Source organism: Diadema antillarum, unplaced genomic scaffold (assembly GCF_040938485.1).
Source record: "Diadema antillarum isolate AM-2024a unplaced genomic scaffold, OU_Dant_1.0 scf00000030, whole genome shotgun sequence".
Taxonomy (NCBI): Eukaryota; Metazoa; Echinodermata; class Echinoidea; order Diadematoida; family Diadematidae; genus Diadema; species Diadema antillarum.
In genome coordinates, this window is record NW_027270919.1 from 1402914 (window position 1) to 1415375 (window position 12462).

Genomic DNA, 12462 nt, shown 5'->3' on the forward strand with positions numbered 1-12462 from the left:
TGCAGCAATATTAGTAGAACGCATCAGAGAGAGTTTGAGGAAAATCGCACAATCCGTTAAAAAGTTATGAATTTTTGAAGTTTCTGCTCAGTCACGGCTAGATGAAAAGACTACTATAGCTTGTGATGTCACATTAGTACAACGATATAAAGAAAGAATAAAGAAAATTCAACATATTTCCATTTTTCTCGCATAACAAAAGAACACTCAACTTCTCTCTTTCAGAGGGCAGGGGGAATAATATTACCCTTAACATACGTCAGTAGCAAGTCAAAGAAATATGCACTTTATTCAAAAAGTAAAGTTTTGTGAAATTCTCTTTTTATTTTCCTTTCATAGTTGTACGCATATGACATCATACACTGTAGTAGTCTTCTCTTCCACCAGTGACTGCGCAGATACTTAAAATATTCGTTACTTTTGAACGGATTGTCCAATTTTCTTCAAACTTTCACTAATGTGTTCTACTAATAATTATTGCTGCATTCTCTCAATCCTTATGTATAGGAAGGTGGACTTGTCCTATATTGTTTATTCCTTTGGAGAATAAGTTTAGATAAAAGCGTGACAGCACGCATACCCCTATCTGGTACAAACATTGACAGCAATGGATAACAACTTACACAGGTTGGTAGATGCTTCTATAATGCAAGGCTGACACTTGCACGACTTTTGGCCACGATTTTGTTGTGGCAAGTCGTGCCATTTTGGAGCACGAACTGGGAGGCTCCCGCACTGTTCACGACTAGTTCACGCATAGTTCACGACGAGTTCACGACGAGTTCACGAATAGTTCACGAATGCATGCCCATTAGTGTCCACATTGACACGAACTAGCACGACGAGTTCACGCATAGTTTGCGCATAGTTTACGCATAGTTTACGCACTTCCCGCATTGGCACGACGAGTTTGAGCAATTCGAGTGTCGTGCCGACTTGGGCACGCCATATAAAAAGGGGGCCTCCCCAACCCCTGGTCATTTTGGATTGGCTGTGGAAGAGACAACATGATGAATAATTGAACATATTTGTTGTTTGCTGTTTTCATGTTAATAAATTGTAATGTTATTTCAAAACACTTGTTTTTCTTTTTAACCTTAAAATAAAGTTAAAGAAAGAGAAACGAAAAAAAAACCGAAAAAACGAAAAAATAAAGGACAACGAAAAAACAACAATAAAACCCCCTCCCCCACTCCCCCCCCCCCCCAAAAAAGGAAACAAAAAAGAAAAAAGAAACGAAAACAAACAAAAGAAAAAAGAAAAAGAAACGAAAAAGAGAAAAAAAAACTTTAAAAAGAAAGAAAAAAAGAAGAAACGACAAAAAGACACGAAAAAAGAAACGGAAAAGAAAATTAAAAGAAAAAAAAGAAAAGGAGAAATTAAAACGAATAATAAAAGAAAAGAAGTCCCCTTCCCCACTCACCCCAAAAATAAAAGAAAAAAGAAACAAAGAAATGGAAGTAAACAAAAAGAGAAACGAAAAGAAAGAGAAACGCAAAAGAAACGCAAGAAACGCAGGATTTCTTTTTTTTTTGGGGGGGGGGGGGGTGGGTGGGTGAGGGGACTTTCTTGCATTTTTTTGCCCTATATATACCCCCGCACCGACGCGAGCGCCGCTGTCGCGCAGTAGTCTTGAACTGCTCGTGAACTACTCGTGAACTCGTCGTGAACTGCTCGTGCCATGCACAAACTGTTCGTGAAGTGCGTAAACTAGTAGTGAACTGCTCTTGCCATCTATGCGTAAAGTACACGTGACCGTGTCAGTGGGAAGGCAAGACGCTGCAACGCGCACCAATTCGTGAACATGTCGTGAACTACTCGTGAACTCGACGTGAGCTGTTCGTGAACTATTCGTGGCAGTTAGTGACAGTCGTGGCATGACGCGCAATGCCACGTACTGGCACGCACCCTCCCGCATCATCCCGACGAGTTCACTACGAGTTCACGAACAATTTGCGCATAGTTCACGACCCGGTGGCGAAATTTTGTCGTGACCAAAATTTTGAACATTTCAAAATTCTCTTCCCGACATGGCACGCAGTCACGACGGGTTTAAGCACACTTCACGCCAGTTTACGACTAGTTTGCGCTCTGGCGCGGCTCGAGACGTGCCAATGCGTGCCACAGAATCAAACTAGTCGTAAACTGGCGTGAAGTGTGCGTAAACCCGTCGTGACTGCGTGCCATGTCGGGACGAGAATTTCGAAATGTTCAAAATTTTGGTCACGACTTGCCACGACAAAATCATGGCCAAAAGTCGTGCAAGTGTCAGCCTGGCTTAAAAGTCTGACACGATACGAGCAAGATATGATATTTGACGTTTTATTTTCCCACGTCTTTACGAAACACTGCCACTGACGACATACATACGCAAGAAAGAAGAAACGGTTACGTCATCCTTTTGCAACTCTCGCACTGAATTTTACACGAAGATTTTGTAACTCTCATTTTCTATTCAAATTAATGAATCCTTGCGTTGAGCCCAGTTGTTTTTGTTTAAACTATTGATTGACAAATTGCACTACATCTACGTGAATAAGCACCAATTAATCAGTGTTTTAGTAGTTTACATGATAAGAAAAAAAAATAATGGGCATAGGCCCACATACCCGGGCTCATCTTTTTGTCGCTGATTCAGCAACAACAATAATTCAGATTTCACCATTGCGAGATTATTTATGATACATTTTAAAGGTACTGGCTACCCCATTGGGGGCAGTGATTTAAAAATGTTCGAGATATCATAATCATTTGATGCATATGTGTATAGGTCAGTTGTATCACCCCTTACGAAAAAGTCCTGTGGTACTCCTGTGGTAATTACCACAGGACGGTACCACAGGACAGTACCACAGGAATTGTCCTGTGGTATTTTGGGACGTACCACAGGACAGTACCACAGGAATTTCTGTGGTATTTTGGGACGTACCACAGGGCAGTACCACAGGAAAGTACCACAGGACCGGTACCACAGAACAGTACCACGGGACAGTACCACAGGAATTCCTGTGGTATTTTGGGACGTACCACAGGGCAGTACCACAGGGCAACACCACAGGACTAGTACCACAGAACAGTACCACAGGAACTGTCCTGTGGTATTTTGGGACAGTACCACAGGACAGTGCCACAGGTTGATCATTACCACACAGCATTACCACAGGGCAGTACAAAACGTCCTACCATACAGGTGCCATATAAAAAAATGATAAGCCTAAAATATAAGGAGATATCACTATTTTCCACATTAAACACTAACTGCAGACGGTTTAGTATAGAAATATTCTTATTATAGATATTGTTCACATTTTGTATATTTAACAGTACTTAACATTGATTATACTGATTCAAATTTTTACATTGGTTGTTTCCATCCCTAACGCACCTTTTAGAACTATTTTGAAGCACTGAAGCTGGGTTTTTGTTTCATCTGAAAATGATAAAAAATGCCTTAATGGTTTGATTCAAAGCATACAGTACATTCTCTTTTACATTCATTAATATAAAGAGATCCGTGCACCTGTTAATTAGAGACTTTTTTGTATTTTATTATGTAACATTAACTGTTCTTGTTAGCATAATCATTATGTTGTGGCCGATATTCTCGTTTTGGAAACTGATGTGAAAATTCAACATTCTACAACTTTCTTTCATAATGTCCAACTCTGATGAAACTTCAACTTTCTGTTCGTGACATTTTCCTCTGTTTATCAAAACCTTAGTTGAACTTGAAGTACCATTGCACTTAACTTCCGACACAGCGAAGATATTTTCTGCCAGTTTCGGAGCCAAGTAATGGTGGGTGACAAATTCCACCTGCTGAGACGATAATTTATTAGATTGATTTCTGTCTCATTATCACCCAGTGAGTTCGCACTGTGATTGATTGCTGCTCGTTCCACACTTCGAATTAGCACTGCCTGCTGGCTCGAAAGAGACAAGAAGAGTTTGTCTGTTTGCTACACAGCTTGATTTGCGATTCTATCTCTATCCCCGACGCCGGTTTATTCACAGAATACTCGATCAGCAAACGGTGCATGGAGGCGTCTACTTGCTTATACTTCTGGGCCTGGTTTGAATTCACAATGGAGTCCAATATATGAGAACAGTATGCCAAGGTCGTGTAGGCACGTTACATAATTATTCTCCCTCTCTCATCACAACGGCATTCTTCAATTGTAAAACTCAAAGCAATGTCATTCTGATGGAATTCATTGCATGTAAGTTTGGACAGTAAATGGAGAATGCTAAAGAAGTCGTGCACAAACATATGGTTTTTTTTAATATCATAAAATTTATATATACATTTGTATTCGTCTCTAGTTGATATTCTCCTGCAATTCGCCTTTATTCGTGTATATCTATAGAGTCTTTTCTATGAGTAATCTCTCATGGTCTGATTACCCGCATGCTTCCAGAAAGTCATAATATACATATGAACCAAAATAAATGTTCAATTCTGAATTCTTTGGAATCAATAATGGACGGCAATGAACATGACATGAATTTATATGTGGTTAGGGTTAAAGTGAGGAATATTGATTTCCCGTTACAAAGCACCTCCATAAATGTTACAAAGATCAAGGAAACACACACACATACTGACAGACATACACACATACCCACACACACATACCCACACACACATACCCACACACACATACATACTCTCTCACACACACACACATCTTAGTGTTATCAAATTCAAATTCAAATTCAAATGATTTTACATCCATATAAAGAAATGCAAAGCAATATACATAACGCTTACATGAGTACATAATATATTAAGGAACTTTGACTTAAATAAGTTTCAGCAAAACATGGATACAATATAACAATATCAACTTTGTTTTTAGATGAATAAACAAGTAAGCAACACAATTCTATTTTGTAACTCTACATGGAAAAGAGGAATTCACAAGAGAAGCAGCATGTAAATTTTGTGAATCACTGTAGGAGATGAGATCCGTCAAGGACTCCATGTGTACCATATTACCCCCCCCCCCCCCTCAGGAAAAAGAATAAAATCTTCTTCAGCAGCAAACGGGCGCATTCATTAAGCGGGAGACAGAACAGAGTTCAAACACATCAACATTCTGGAAGAAAGAGAAAAAAAATGATAGAATTACCAGCTAATTCATGGCAGAGTCGAGTTTCGGAAATCGACGTTTCAGTTTTCGCGTTTCCAGGATATTTCGCGACAGAATTAGAGCGCCTCGGCTGGGCCAGAAATTTTCTCGTCGCATATGGTTTCCTTGCCTCGATCTCGCCGTGCTTACGGCACACCAGGCCCCCATCCCCTTACCTCTCTCCCAAGCGGCTGATTTAATTAGACGTAGGAAATGTTTTGAAGGGTTGCCGGGATAAGTGCCAGAGAGCAGAACTTTGGGCTCGGTTTAAGATTCGCGATTGAACTCTCGCGGATTAGGCAACAGAGAAAAGAGATAAGGTTAATAGATCCTGCGTGTATCTTGAATCGCTTTATGCCGTAGCGATTCTACAAGGTTGTTCTTACTTCTTTTCCTATTCTCATTTGTCTTCTCTTCGAATGATTCTCACGCCTTGACTTGTCTTGGTGAAAAGCATTCTCCTTTTACCGTTATTGCTGTATTATTAAAAAAGAACTCATCTTGTGCTCTCTGAAGAGGCGGACTTTTCAGCTTATTGTAAAATGTTGTGACAAAACAGCCCGTTTTGAAATCAAACTCTTTATAGTTTACCCCCGATATCCCTCTTTATTCACCAAGGTGTATTAATAGATTCCTGACAATGACAAGGTGATTATGATACATAAGTTTACAGACAAACATTTCATTTTCATTTTCATATCATTTCATTTATTAAGTTTCCACACAAATCATACAGTGTTGTGTTCACAATATCCATCATTGACAATGCAAAGTAACACATGAATTATAAGTTACACGTTCAGTATATACAAATAGCATTCACAATGCACAAAATCAATTGAAATCATTCTTAAGTGCATTGCATTCATGACGGATAAGTAAAATTGAGTGTGGTGGGATATAGAAGCAGATGCTTATGAGAGTGAGCGTCCCGAAAGAAAGTCAAACACAGGCTGTTGCACTCACACACACACACACACACACACACACACACACACACACACACACACACACACACACACTCTGAACGCAGCAACATGTTTCTTTTGAATTGGGTTTGGCTTGATATTGAAAAAAAAAAACACCACCAAATAAACAAACTCATGACCAAGAAAGAATACCGGTACATCCGCGCTTCTGCATAGCTGTAAAGAAACAACAGAGAGACGACGCTTTATTCGGTTAAGTTCGTTATTCCGAAGGTTCTTTATTGCGAAGATGAACATAAGGTTCGTTATTCCGAAGATTCGCTATTGCGAAGATGAAGTAAGTTTCGTTACTCCAAAGGTTCGAAAATTAAATAAGGTCCATTGTTGTGTATTCCGAAAATGAAAAAAGAAAAGTTTATCATCATTAATCCGAAAAAAATAATGTAACGCTATAAGAAGTCAGGACATGTAATGGACGTTAATAAGACTAAGATTAATGAATAATATTTATGATATAAGGTGAATCAAACACAATTCTGCCTTTATATCTTAAGAGACGTGCTGGACCTGAAGAATACGCAAAGCTCTTCGACGTGTGAGGACCCCCACTCATGTGTGAATTTCGGTCTCCTGATGGCGCTCTATCATTTATGCCACTGTGCTATAGTTAAAATAGAAGTTACGTCCCCCCCCCCCCCCCCCATACAGAATTCCTGGATCCGCCCCTGGTCATAAAGCAGTATTTTCCTGTATAGGTTTGGCCCTTCATGGAGTGCCCGTTAAAATCTGTCTGTCTGTCTGTCTGTCCGTCTGTCTGTCTGTCTGTCTGTCTGTCTGTCTCCATATATCTATCTACATATCTTTCTCTCGAAATATTTTATCTCTACCAATTTTTACCTGACATTACAGATAAACTATTACATTTTTTTACCGAGAAGTGTTCTAAATATTTGCTCTGCTTTTTAGTGGGTTCCTCATATTACACGTCAATTATACGTCCTTATACATTTGTGCAATTTTGTTTCAAACTGACCATTGTATTGAAACATTTCTTTGTTTTTAAATCAAATGGAATATAAAACTTGTATGAAATGTGGAATATGGAACATGAATAAAAAATAAACATATATTTTTCTATGTGTATATCAATTAGGATTGGTTGTGTGTGTGTGTGTGTGTGTGTGTGTGTGTGTGTGCGTGTGTGTGTGTGTGTGTGGGCGCGTGTGGAGGTGTGTGTGGAGGTGTGAGTGTGCGTGTGTCTGCGTGTGTGTGCATGGGGATGGAGGAAGAATTCTTTAATTCAAATCACGTTTTGGAGTGTTTGTATCGTTTCATATGCTGATATACCCATGATCAAAACACGGCGCCACTTTGGAAGACCTACTTAAGTAAGACCTAAAAACTTAAGCAATTTCGACAAATCTTTCTTTGTCCTGATTATTTGCTTTGATTCAACAGACACGCATTAGTAACTCTGGACGAGTGCCCAGGAGTGCGGACTCTTGACACGCAGTCTTGACCTCAAGATTGTTACCCAGCCCCCCCCCCCCCCACACACACACACACACAATGTCAAATTAAACCATACATGAATGAACGAGTACTTCAGCATGTTAGGAAAGCGTGATACAGTGGGTTCTTATAACTACGTTCGCACTTCATCTTTACATTGAGATCTCTTTTTCTAATCAAAGGACATGACTATTTTTAAAGAACCTGCTCGAACTTGTAATTAACCTGACATTTACTAAATCAAACTTCATGGGTATTCCAGCTGAACATAAATTTCGCCTTCGAATGTCACTGCTGTGATTTTATATATATAAAAAAACAACGTAAAGTATAAGCACCATTAAAAATTGACGATGAATATATAAACCGATAAGCACGCAGCAGAAAGTAGCTGCGTATAGGCCTGGAGCATGTCATGTTGTTGCTGTTGTTGTTTCAACTCTGAAAATAAACGTCAAGACCAGACTACATTACACGTCACATGCATTGTTCACTGGCCGAGGCACTGGGCGCCACCTGGACCATAGGAGTGTGAGTTTCTCACAGACAGAGCGACGTTTCCGCTCTTGTTCTATGTTTCCATTATTATTGATCGAAAATCAAAAATGAGCAGACATGCTTGTAAAAAATGAAAAGGTGTCATATAAGACAAAAAGACTGTCCAATAAACGGCAAACATGTAATATAGTAGCTCAGAATACTTTTGTGAAGTATTCATTTTATAGCTGATTTATTGTTTGACATCTGCCAGTTATAGACAGGCATATAAATTGTTTCGCGTTGTAACGGAATTCAGTACTCTCATCTGCTCGTACATTGGTAAGTAGACTCTGTTTTCAAATGCTGTATTATCATGTTCCGTGGACATTACTGTGTACTGAAAACCCATTGCAAACTTTTGTTTCGTTTGTTATAATTCCTCATACAATTTTGGATATAGGTTTAGGGATACTCACGGATTCCTGAAAATATTGTGAGAAGCAATTGCAGCAAGTTTTGCAACCTGCAAGATACCTGTCAGTATAGGGAATAGACATTGTCAAGAAAGGATAAATTCAATTTCTACATGTTCTGGATAAGAAGAGATGAGGTGGGCGTAAGAAATGTCTATTTATTACTTGACGTGATTCGAGTATAACTACAAAAACATGAAATAAGTACGTCACACGCTCTTTTCTTGATCCTATTCTACCTATCACTGCAGCATGTGTATCTGTTCTTTTTACAGCCTTTTAGTTAGCTTGTCCCACTTTTTGGTAACTAAACCTCTCGCCACGCGATAACTCATCCTCCTTCAGTATCCTTGTAGCCGTTGTAGGAGATATTTTCGTGATAATACGGTGAGACCACTAATGTTATGACGTTGTCGACATGGTATCTAGATAGGGTTTATACCAAGCTAAAGGGATGTGATTAAACATTAATGTCCATGATTGCGGGAGATACAATGTGTATAAACAAGTTATGATAAAGGGCAAGGAATAGAAATTGCCGTAACGCTTTCATCAAATAGGGTCAGATACTATGTGCCCGTTATTATTTCTTAGTTTTATTTGTTTGGTCAATTATTAAAGTTTAAAAATTATACCAGCGACATGTCGCTTATGGGGTGGGGCGCACGGGGGTGAAATTCCTGGTAAATCCTGGTTTATAGGGGGTTTGATATTCATAATAGGATTGTAAGAGTTTGAATGTGTTAAAAGGGTTCGATTTATCTTTTGCAAATAAGTGTGTGTGTGTGTGTGTGTGTGCTGTGTGTGTGTGTGTGTGTGTGTATGTGTGTGTGTGTGTGTGTTTGTGTGTGTGTTTGACGTGTTAATACAAGGGTTTTAGTTTTAACAATGCCAGGTCTATCACAGTTATGTACATTCTAAGCAGGGACCATGTATTCTAATAACAAAAATTATTTATGAAGCATTGTGGCATTTCTGAAAATAATATGAAATTAAAAAAAACGCGAAGAATGACATTCATAGACACGGCGTCTCATCAGTGGACGGGTGGCTGTGGGAAGAACAAGAAGAACATTAATTCACACACAATCATCTTTAAACAGTCAACGTAATATACATTTTGTGTTTTCAGACGAAAATAATTTATGTTTTAAATTTCGAATGATTACACAGCTTTACCAGAAGTTGATATTAAAACAAGATTTGACTGAATATTGTCAATCACGTTTTAAAGGGGTGGTACAGTGTCGGTTGAGATAACTTATCTCCGGTCTTAGGTTTCCAATGTTGTTGTGTTTTTTTAATAATGATTTTTTTTATATAACGGGCTGAATGCATAAAACAAACAATAAAAATTGCTCGTAAGCAATTGCTTCAAGCAAAAGCACAAGCTTGTTTAGCAAAAGGTCCAGCTCAAGGGTTGAAAGGACGTGTGTGTGCGGAAACATTTCCTGACATAGCAAAGGAGCTATGAAATGACACTCATAAATGCACACACAAACGCGCACACACATCTATACACACACGTACTGGCTGATTCCCATCACTGCTTACTTCAGTATAGAAGCCCGGATCTGCCAGGTCGCACGTGGAGAGAGGTCTCCTTGCTCTCCACCGAAGTCAGACATCCTACATGTTTTTCATCACATTTTGCGTGCTAACCACTGGACATTCCCGTTGTTGAAACGAAAAAGTTTCTTACACCACTTATTAGTAATTTCGTGTAGATTTATACCACTCCTGCACAAGTTTGGTCTTTCTCTTATGATTAGGATAATAATACTTAAAAGGGAACGTCCCAGTTAAGTAAAAGCTCAAGCTCATTTTACAGAGCTTGGAAAATCGTAAACAATTGCTTACAAGAACAAGCAAAAGCTCTGTTTTATGCATACGTTTATAAGCAAATGCTTGGTCTCTAAGCAATTGCTTGTGCTTGCTAGCAAAAGCTTTTGCTCGCAAGCAATTTTATTGCTTGTTTTATGCATACGGATTCAAGTAAAAGGGTAACACAAGCAATTGCTGGCTTTTATGCGTCCGGCCCATTGACAAACCTCTTGTGAAATTCAAAGGAGCATACAGTTCTAAGAGGAATTCAAAGTTTAATTGATGAAAATTGGGATTGAAATGGCCGAGATATCCAAAAACAAAGCGGTCGTTATAAAAGATGGGACCCACCTTTTATTAGGACCGTTTCGTTTTACTTTCTTTTGTGATATCTTAGCCATTTCAAGACCAATTTTCATCAAATAAATTTTGAATTCCTCTTACTTTTTAACAATTCCTAAAGTGGGTATTAAGTCTCTTGCAAAGAGTTAAAAGCTAAATTTTCAACCAACAAATACTACACGATCCTTTTAAAAGAAAAGAATCCTAGTTTCTAACCAAATTATCCAATTAAGCTTTACACAACCATGCCTTTTACAGTCAAACCTGCCTTAGCGGCCACCTGTCTATAGCGGCCAACTGCCGTATCGGCCAAGAGAAAACAATTTCTCTCTCGAGAAAAAAAAAGCCTTGTCAAAGACCCTGTCTATAGCGGCCACCTGTCTATGACGGCCATTTTTCCACCTCCCTTGGGTGGCCGCCTTACACAGTTTCGACTGTACTATAAAGTTTCCAGAGTTTACACTACTATACCGGAGTGTCTCCCTTGACAAATGCGAATTTCCCCTATGCTACCCAATGAGGTCAGTATACCTCCTGAAAACAGATCCAATGTCATGTCTAAGAACAAGAGCTACAGCGCCATCACAAGTCGGAAACTGTAAAGAGATGTCGATTGGGGACATCCTCGTTGGGATGGCTTGTACAGCGGTAGAAGGAAGTTATAACAAAGATCACCTTGATATACAGGACAATCTGGTTGATACGAAGCGTAAATGGGCTTCATGTTTTTGACACCAGCAGTTCAAAACTCTCTCATTTTGGAACAGCGTATTGACCGTTTTGTCGTAAGGAATATTAGTAAAGGTGTGATACACTACCCGAAAGGTTGTTATATATAGCTGAAATGGAATAATATTTCAAAATTATGAGTGATGAATGCTACAAACGCAGTGGCTATTGTAAAAGTCATTGCCAGGCTGTTACAAGTATATACTAAATGCGAATGCCAAAGAAACAACTCATTCTCTCTTTTTTTTTTCCATTTTAGAAGCAGATATTATGTGAGTATTTGTGCGCACTTCATAACAACTTTACTTAAAGATCCTGTTTACCTTTGGGAGCAGCCATTTAAATTTTTTTGAAGACATCACAGCATTGATGCATATGTGTATAGGTCTGTTGTATCACAACACGTCATCCTACCATAAAAAAAATGTTCGCAATAAAGCCTTAAATATAAGGAGATATAAGTATTTTTCTCATTAAACCATAACAGTACATGGTTTAGTCTGGAAACATTTTTATTATAACTATTGTACACATTTTGTGTATTCAACAATACTTAACATCTATTATTCGGATTAAATTTTTTACAGTGGTTGTTTCTATTCCTAACTCACATTTTAGAAGTATTTTAAAGCACTAATGCTGGGTTTTTGTTTCATCTGCAAATGGTAAATTATGCCTTTAAGACCATGGACCTACAAGACAAGACGCTTGAAAATCCCATGTCGTTCTTCTCTGTATAATGTTTATTATGCTCAACTTGAAAAAAAAAGAAGAAAAATAGTTCCTTTCTGTTTGTCTGTATCTTTAGGCCACTCTTTTTACTGAAGTCGACTGAAATGATAAGGGCCGGGGGGGGGGGGGGGGGGGGGCAATTATGCACTTTCCTTGAGGTACAGCACGTTATCAATTCCTGTTTATCTTTTGCATGGAAAACATGTCGCTCCAGCAATGGTTCAAGCCACAGCCTCGGTTAGTTTCGCTGCACGTCGTAATGAGACTTCACAACGTTCAATACGAGTACAAGTTTGTACTAGTTATCTG